Raw genomic sequence first — 10,096 nt, forward strand, 5'->3', positions numbered from 1 at the left:
AATACAATGTACTGAAACACCCGCGAGTTTTCAGACGCACTCTTTTCCTTTTCGGGGCACCGAGTGGGGCCGGAAAGGTTTTTAATGAGGCGGGCTCGCGGTGCTGCAAATATAATAAAGATAGTGGAGATATACTTCTTATCCTTCGACACGCTCGGGGGCTCAACGCCTTCAAGTCTCAAAATACGTACAATATAGACAAACTAGACTTACCGAAATATTTCACCTTGGTACACTTATACCTCGCCAAATATAAAAATCGGAAGCTAACAATTATAAATATAGTCTACACGTTAAAAATCTTATTGCTTTGGTCTAAGAACCTCGCAACAAAAATATAGAACTTCGACATTAAGATACTCGGAGGCTTGCAACCTATTTGGTGAAAAAATAAAGATATCTTCTTACGGCAAGAGGAAAAATCTTCGAGATGGAAAAAACAGTACAAACTCTAGCCAGAAGGCTCGGGGGCTCCAACAATATAGAGCACTTTACAATATACAACAAATTTCTTCGGAAATAAAAAAAGAAATCAAAAAAGATACAGACATAATGTTTTCCAATATGGTACAAATCAGTCAAAGCCTAAAATACTATCTATGGACAAGCGTCTGGTTGTTTTATGTTCAGCATAGGACCCCTTGACGAAGAATTCTGAGTCCATCCGAAGAAGCTCATCTATCATCGACTCGGCTACAGGAGTTACCATCTCATTGATTGTGTCAATATCATTTTTTCGCCGCGATTTCTTGGCCAGGCAATCAGCAACAATCTTCGTCAGGTCTAATTTTGGATGGCAAATATTTATCATAATCATGGCGAACCTTGCTCCAGCAGTCAATTGAGCTCGCACAAAATTATGAATGCGGGGAGCATCTCTGAAAATCTCCAGCAATTTAGGAAGAGTTTTGGGAACTTCATTTCGTGGAAACAAAGTCTTGTAAACAAGGGTTAATGTTGTCGTGCAAAAATTGAGAAATTCGCGCACTTGGCAAGCACGATCTTGGAACCTGACAATTTGCTGGGTTCGTTCAGGGGTGGCCCAGAATAAACAGCCATGGTTAAGGGAAAGATTGACAAGAAGATTTGTTCTCTCGTTCACTCTTCGATCTTCGGCGGCAGCATCAAGAACCGAGCCTATTAAGCGACAAGGCAAGAAATTTGAAAGGGGGCACAACAAAATAAAGAGGAGGCATTGTGAGGTTGGAAAAACATACCTAACATATCTGTGCTAGCCTCCAACATTAGCTCGAGCATGCTATTTTCTCGGGTAGTGGCTTCCTTTGCCTCCAATACAGCAGTATCCTTGGCAGCCATAGCCTCTTTGGCTTGTTGGAGAGCAAGTTTTTCTTGTTCGGATGCTTTCCGAGACTGTTCCATCATTGCCAGAGTTTGTTTCTTCATGGATTGAAGTTGTTGTCGAAGTTCTTGCAAATCCTCCGAGAAATGTTTGCTCGAAGAACCTTCAAGGGGGTTGTTATCAACTATCATTTTCTTCGAGAAGGAAGAAGCAGGTGAAGCATCGGCAGAGCAAGGATTGGTCGAATAGTTATCAAATATTAACTGGAAAAGAAAGCGCCAGGATCAATGATAGTGCCAGAAGGAATTTCATTAATTTCTAGAAAAATGTACATAGACATTACAAAAGAAGTTTCTCCAAAAGGACTACCAGGATAATTGTCGCCACAGCTAAATTGGCGACAAGGGCAAAAGAGACAGAGAAAGCAAAAAACAAAGAGGCATGCAACTAGACCTCCGGCCTCGATGAGCTAGGAGTTGAAGATGGCTTGATCCCGAGATAGGCCAGAATTTTCTTCGTATTGGGCTTGGCTGCCTTGATCAAAGACCGCCATTTTGTTTGCTCTATCTGCTCGGTGTCGCCAACCTTCATCCAGTCAACAGTTTGTTGTTATCGCCGACCAAGGCAACAGTGCTCTCGACAGCAATCTTCATGTTCTCCTGGCGCATTTTCAGCCCAAGGTCTTCTGATGGATTGAAGCTCTGGGCAAGGGCAAGGAAAGTCTTGGGCCCCTCTTTCTTCGGGAAGAAGTAGGGGAACAGCTTTGACAATCCTGCGTCAGCATTCACCACGCCTTCACGAATTTCGGATCCATGAAACTCCAAATAAGAAAGTACGTCAAGGAGAGGATCATTGTCGGGATTCTCCAGATCAAACTCTTGGTTTGTTTGGCCTGCAACAGGAAATAAACGTTGGTCACAAGCAAGAAAAAGCAGGTCCTATAAAAAATAGAAGGGATCGATAATATTACCTTTGAAGCGCCGATTTTGTGAATTCAGGCGCTTGAGGATCCCCTTTTCACGAGTAGCCTGTGCGGCTTTGTGCTCGTTTAAAGCAGTTTCAGTATCTTCAAGTCTCTTCTGCAGTTCTTCGACACTAGCAACTTTTGCCTTGGCTTCATTAGCCTCTGCTTTGGTTTTGCTAGCAACAAGTTCGGCTTTCTTGCGGGCCGCTTCACTTTGCTCCAGTTTTTGAGCAAGAGTGTCGGCAAGCTTGTTGGCCTCTGCAAGTTTCTCTGTTGAAATAGAAAAGAAAGGTCAAAATTGCGACAAAAAACAGGAGCAAGAAGTCAGAAACAACGACAGCAAAAAAGTTATTACCTTCGATTCACTGGCATACTCACGGTACCCAATGAATTGGGATCCGATGCGAATAAGCTCTTTGATCATGGGCTGTCAAAGAAGAACAAAGAAAGAGAAACATCGGTATGGAAAAAGAATGAAGGCGTAAAAAAAGCAAATAGAGGAAATATAGATATTGGCAAGAAAATTAAAAAAAAAAACTTACATCATCCAAGAGCGGAGTAGAAGAGCTACCCAATTGAGGGGCAGGCTCAATGATCATTTCAATCCTTGTCCTTTTTGGTGAAGGAGCAAGGGGGCTTGATGGCGGAGTAGTGGTGACGACGTTTTGTTGAGGAGGCGAGGATTTTTCTCCTTCAACTGGCGTATCCGAGACAAGTAAAGTATGTGACGTGCTCGTTCGAGGAGCCACATCAAAAGTTGGTACTTCTTCCTCATCATCGCTGTGATTAAAAATCGACAGCATTAAAAGCAAGACAAGACAAAAATTTCGAGTACAGAAATAAGGAGAAATAAAAATGACTTACGAGCTGACGAGGGATTCAAGATAAGGATCATAAGTTGCCTTCTGACGTGAAGGATCAACTTCTTCGGCTTTGGAAGTGCCGGAATCTTCGACGTCATTCCTCTTCCTTTTGCCTTTTGGAGAAACAGCGGGAGGAGGAGATAGTGCCGACGCAGTGCCTTCGGAAGATCCCGCAGATTTTCGAGAATCCACGGGTTCATTCACAAAAGACGGAGCTTCTTGATTGTCATCAGTGACAATGGCCCTTTCTTCGACTTCTCCACCTTCAGGAAGAGGAGGAAGCGAAACAAGGTCTGGATGATTCTGTGCAAAATAAAACAGGGAGAGACGTCAGAAAAGAAGTTACAAAAAAGTTAGCAAAGCAACAACAAGACAATAGACAAAGATTACCTTGGGGAGTGGATTGGCGGCGCTGAATGGTTTTACACGACAAGAAGCAGGGACAGGATCTTTTTTGCTGAGAGATGAGATTTTTCGGACAAGCTTTTCCAAGTCTTTGACCTCCAAATCCACCGACAGCCGATCTTCATCCTTCTCGCCAGCATATTTCCAGAGAGGATACTTGCGAGCTTGAAGTGGCTGCACTCTAGTCCTAAGAAAGTATGCAGTGATTTGGATACCCGATAATTCTTTGCCGCGAGTATTTTGCAACTCGTGGATGCGAGCCATCAAGGCTTCTGTCGACGCTTTTTCTTCATCGGTAGCCTCTGCGTCCCAGGAGTGGCGGCGAAAGATTTTCTCGGCACCATCAAAAGGAGGGATGTTGTCCTCAGCACATCCGTGGTTTTCCTCCTGAATGTACAACCACTTCTTGCGCCATCCTTGAACTGAGTCAGGGAGTTTAACATCGAAGTAGTCGACAGTGGACCGAACAGAAATTACAACACCGCCTATATTATAGGCGACATTGGGAGAGCCATTACGGCGACAGAAGAAAATGCGCTTCCATAGCGCCCAGTTAGGATGGACGCCAAGGAAGGCCTCGCAAAGAGTGATGAAAATGGAGATGTGAAGAATGGAGTTTGGCGTGAGGTGGTGGAGTTGCAGACCGTAGATAAAAAGCAGTCCACAGAGAAAAGGATGAATGGGGGCGGACAGACCGCGGATGAGGTGATCGACAAAACTTACCCGGTACCCCATTGGAGGGGTTGGGTAGCTCTCCTCACTGGGGAAGCACAATGCCTTGGGTTTCTTGCTGATACCCAGCTTCTTGAGCATGTTGATGTCTTGAGTCGAAATTTTCGATCTTTCCCACTCCGCCACCCCAAGATCCACGGCGGCCATGGAGGATTCCGGCGTGCTGTGCCTTGTCAATCGACGCGGTGGCATCAACAATGGCGCAGGGTTTGCAGCTTGGAGGTGAGGAGCTTAGGAGGTTATGGATCGCAGGAGGAAATTTGCAGATGAGAGAAGGAGGACGGCGCGAGCGGAAGTGCTCGAGGAGGAAGAAGACGATCTTATATAGGGGTGCGGTGAACCGGCGGACCGTTGGATAAGGAAAGTGTGTGGCAGATGATAGCCACGTGGCAACAAGGGTAAAAAAGTAATTCAACGTTGGGGAAGTTACGGTACGTGCGCCAGAAAAAGCGGAGGACGTGTGTCCCCCACTTGCACGACGTGTCAAGATAGTGGATCAATTGGGCCCGCAAGGCAGTGGGAGAAGGCTTCTCGCGATTTTCGAATCGCAATCGTGGCTATCGTCAGCAATAACGTCACCTTGGCAGAGGAAGAAATTCGACTCTACAATTTAATAAAAGGTGACATGGAAAAATAATGCTGAGCCTTTGATCAAATACAAGTTTTTGATCAAATGCTCGGGGGCTACTTTGGAAAAAAGAAAAAAGATCCAGAAAGACAAAATAGAAATGGCGTGAGCCTATGATCAAATACAAAATATTTGCTCATAGCCTCGGGGGCTACTCCCATCGGGAGCGCTGTTCGCGCACCCAAGGAATTATAAAACTTCGGGAGATAAAAAGAAAATATAGCGGCATAAGGCGTGGAGCCTACAACCAAGTACAAGTCCTTGGCTGTAGCCTCGGGGGCTACTCCCATCGGGAACGCTGCTCGCGTGCCCGATGAAATCAAAAAAAAAAGAGAGAAGACAGAAGACGAGAAAAGAATGAAAGAGCAAAAAGAAAGATAGCAAAGCAAAAGAGTATATTTCGAGTTATAAATAACTCTGCATATACTCCCATCAGGAGAGCAATATAAGTCATCTTTGACTCGATAAAATGTGCCATTCCAACAGCCGAAAAAGCACTCGACAATATATTCTCAGAACGCCAAAGTTGCGATCAATTTCTGAATGCCGCAAATTTGCGAAGGTAAGACCCCAGATCCGTTCTGCTGGGCGTGGCATCGCCGAAGACTGCGCTCTGCTACTTTTATCCGTATCAACAGATACGAAGAAAAATCCTAACGGACGCGTTAGGTACTCGATAAATTTTACTGGGACTCGACAGAATGGTAAGACCTTAAGCGGCACTTGTCGAAGTTTACACCAGTATCCCGAGGTCATGTCCAGGGACGTGATCTTGAAGTAGGTTTTTGCGGATTGCCACGAGAGCAGTTAACTAGTACCTGATCCGTCAGATGAACTAGCCCCAACTACCGTTATCCCTGTACAATATAGAAGTTTATGAGAAGAAATATAGAGAAGTTGAAGTTGTCGAATAAAAATAAACAGTGGAGATTTTCCTTAACTCTGCGATTCAAGCAAAATCTCGGGGGCTACTGACATAGGCATCCCAAATGGGCTTGCCGAAGATAGTACCCGGGGTTTACTGAAGGCCCACTACCCAAAGAATAAGAAGATACGGTAGCCCAAGATATTATTAAGGAAAGCTAGAGTTGTAATAGAAAGTCTTATTTGTAATCTTGCGGGATGAGTTAGAAACCTTCCCGGACTCTGTAACTTGTACGGCACGAATCCCTCGGCTCCGCCTCCTATATAAGGGGGAGTCGAGGGATGCAGAAATCATCGAATCATTGTTGACAAACCCTAGTTTTCATAATCATCGAGTACTTTTCGGCTGAAACCTTCGAGATCTACTTGCCCTCTACTTCCAACTAAACCTTAGCCTACAATCCATAGGCATTGACAAGTTGATACCTTGTCAGGTAGCGCATGAGAATTTACTTGGAATGGTTTGAAATGCCATGCATAGGTATTTGTGGTGGACACTTTGGAACAACTTGGTTTTCAGGTGTTTGGAAGCACGAGCAGCGTTCCCGCTCAGTACAAGTGAAGGCTAGCAATAGACTGGGGAGCGAAAAATCAAGAGAGCAGTCACTGTCATAATCATGCTTGCGGCAAAATAAATTAACGGAGGCATAAAAGTGATACAAGAACTCTGAAGCAATGTAGATCATAGAGGCTTAATTGAATTTTGTTCAGTCATATGCAAGCATGAGCATGTGCCAAGTCGATACAAATGAATTATTCAGAGGAGGATACCACAATGTCATACCTACTTATAAATAAAACAATGCAAGCAAACATCCATGACATGCTACTCATATTAATAAATTGGAGCTAAACATGAGAGATCATGAACTATTAAACTTTCTTAAATGACATATACCTCACATGAACCAACTAAGCATGCTCACATGGATGAGTATATGTACAAAAATGAAAACAAATAGAGTTCATACCAGCCTCTCACCACAATCCAATTGTCGTAGATCGTCATTATTGCCTTTCACTTGTGTAGCTTGGATAATATGAAATGAAAACCACGCTCCAGCCACCGAAGACCATTGAACTCAAAATGAACTTTACAAAACCAAAGAAGAATAGCAAATATATTTGGTGTTTTCGAATTTGAGAACAAGAACAAAAGGAAACAAGCAAACAAAGCAAAATCATTTTAGATTTTCTTATAGCAAACCAACGATAGCAAACAAAGCAAAATAAATGCAAGAAACCAAAACAAACAATGATGAAGAGAAACAACAGAAATATTTTTGGTCTTTTTGTGTTTTAGGAAAGAAACAAAGCAAAAACAAGAAATGGCAAACTAGAAAAGTCACATAAACACAAAGCAGCAGGAATTCGTCAAACTTGACAGCAGTACAGTACTCGATTTTTAAGAAATTCTTCCACTGCTCAAATCGAAAAGTGTTCAACTAATGAAAGTTAGATAACAACCTGGGGAACATGCACAAAAACTGACTTCGCAAAATATCGTTCTGGCTATTTTTGAGAATTTTTTCGGTAACAATCCAGAATCTGTTTTCAGGCAGCACTTCCCCAAATATCATCTCCCTCTCATTAGAAAACCACTCAAAGAAATTAAACACGTATATACAAGTATCCAGCAACCATAATATGCAAAGAATGAGTGATGCCGCTATACCTCCCCCCAAGCTTAGGCTTTTGGCCTAAGTGGAGTTCAATCCCAGCGAGGGTCGCTGTTCCTCGCCGGTGGATCACACATGGCGTAGTCATAGTAAGGTCCCTGTGCAGAAGAAAAGCGCGGAGGCTCCACATGTCCAAAATGTTGATGCGAAGAACTTGCTGCATCGGATGACGAGTCGAGGTGTTCCTCGGCCTCCTCCGTGTTGTCTCTTGCATGATGGCCTCCTCCCTCTATGTGTGCATTCAGTGCACCTTCTGTGACCGACCAATCCTCCCTGGAATCAAGGTTAAATAGAACAGGCGCAGGCAATCTTACTAGTTTTTTAGTTTTCTTAGTTGTTCTCCAAGTCTTCTTGTAAAATGTTATCTTGTAAGATAGGTTGCTCAAGTTAGATGAATCAGAAACAAATTCATGTTTAATCATGGAGACTATGTCAAGTTTTTCTATGGAAAGTTGAATATCAAGATGGTGAGGTTCTACACCATGCAAAGCTAGTAAACGAGAGGCGATGAGACCCCCACAGATTCCGCCCTTCTCACGGTTAGTAGCAAGTCTATAAGCTATCAACGCACCCAAATTATAGGTCTTACTACCTTGCAGTGCATCAGCTAGAAAAGCTAAATCCTGGATAGATAGTTTACTACCATTCTTTCTAGCAAGAACGCATTTAGTAATGAAATAAGCAAAGTAGCGGATAGCTGGGAGTTGAATGCTAGTGATTTTACCACCATCCTCTGAGAAACTCCTTCCATGACAAATCATCTCGAAGAGGCTTAAGAGCTCTCGCGGCGATCCCCTTATCTTCTCGCATGATCCCCATTGCGGTACTCTAATTGCTGTACAAAAATCGTCGAATGGCAAGTTGACAGTTTTATTATAAATCTTGTACTGAACCATGGGGTTAGATTGGGACCAATTGAACTTAAAATCCTGCACAACAGAAATAGTCAATTTTGCATATTGGCATGGTTCTCCATCAACAAAATCATTCAACCCTGCACGAGAAATTAGATTCTGAACATCTTTCAATATTCCTGCACTTCTCATGAAATCTGTGCATGAGTAGTAAGAGGGCTATACTCCCTCTTCGCGGTTCACTCTCATGACTTGTTGCACCTCCAATTCTTGTTGGTTTAGTTGATATCTATTCCACTCCATTTTCTGAAATTTTTCAACAAATAATATAAAATTTGATTTGTTGACATATAGTTGAGGGGAACTACCATAGGAACTTGCTAGAATACTAATCATGCATCAAAACTAGTTTATACAACTTAGAACAAGCATGCAAGCTCACTAAACATGTTACCTACAGCAGCAAAATATTCAAGATATACTCAACCAAACAAAATTCTACTTGGATAATCGGAGTAGTCACATACCGGAGAGCAAATGTGCCAAATTTCAGACAGAAATCTGGGCTGAGAAAAGAGATCGAGAAATCCTGAGCTCTTGAGCAAAAACGCGAGTGAGAGAAAGCTGGTGCTGATTTTTTCGGGAGAGAGAAGAGTGTGGGAGGAAGAGATGCTGAAGTGGGGCAAAGGGGGACCCACACACCAGGGTGGCGCGCCCCCCTTGCTGGCCGCACCGGCCTGTGGGGTGCCACCCTGGGGTGCCCCACTGGTCATCCCTGTGTGCTCCTGTGCATTTTCGAAAAATAGGACCAACGGTATAATTTTTGTGAATTTTTGAAAACTTTGAAAAATGCATATTTCTGGGTATTAAGTTTATTATTACTGGCCAGGAAATTTTTTGAAATCTTTAATTAACTAGGGAACTTTGCAAATCAAAAGTGCTACAGCAAGTAAAGCAAGTGGAGGAAGAAAGAGATGTTGTTTACCTCCTCTATGCATATAAAAAGTATTTGTTAACAAGGTTGATCAAGTCTTGCCACCAAATAAATTTTACATAGCATAAGAAGAAATAAACCTCAAATCAATCATGTTACCTTGAATTGTATTGATATGGATCCAATCATAAGACTTTGATATCCTTCTTTAGGCTCATATATAGGACAATCAATAGTTAGTTCTCACATTAGAAATAGTATTAACTCCACATACTTTATCAATCCTCTTGGGGAAATAGACGGTATGCTCCTTATCTTCAACATTGAAAGTAACCTTTCCTTTATTGCAATCAATAACAGCCCCTGCGGTGTTAAGAAAAGGTCTCCCAAGAATAATAGACATATTATCATCTTCAGGCATTTCCAACACAACAAAATCAGTTAATATCAAGCAGTTATTAGTAACTTGAACAGGAACATCCTCACATATACCAACAGGAATAGCAGTAGATTTATCAGCCATTTGCAAAGATATATCAGTAGGTATCAACTTATCTAAATAAAGTCTCTTATAAAGAGAAAAAGGCATAACACTAACACCGGCTCCCAAGTCACATAGAGCAGTTTTAACATAATTATTCTTAATAGAACAAGGAATAGTAGGTATACCTGGGTCGCCCAACTTCTTTGGAACTTTGCCATTGAAAGAGTAATTAGCAAGCATAGTGGAAATCTCCTCATTGGGGATTTTCCTTTTGTTAGTAACAATATCTTTCATATACTTTGAATAAGGAGGCAATTTAATAGCATCAG

The sequence above is a fragment of the Lolium perenne genome, chromosome 3, assembly GCF_019359855.2.
Source record: "Lolium perenne isolate Kyuss_39 chromosome 3, Kyuss_2.0, whole genome shotgun sequence".
Taxonomy (NCBI): domain Eukaryota; kingdom Viridiplantae; phylum Streptophyta; class Magnoliopsida; order Poales; family Poaceae; genus Lolium; species Lolium perenne.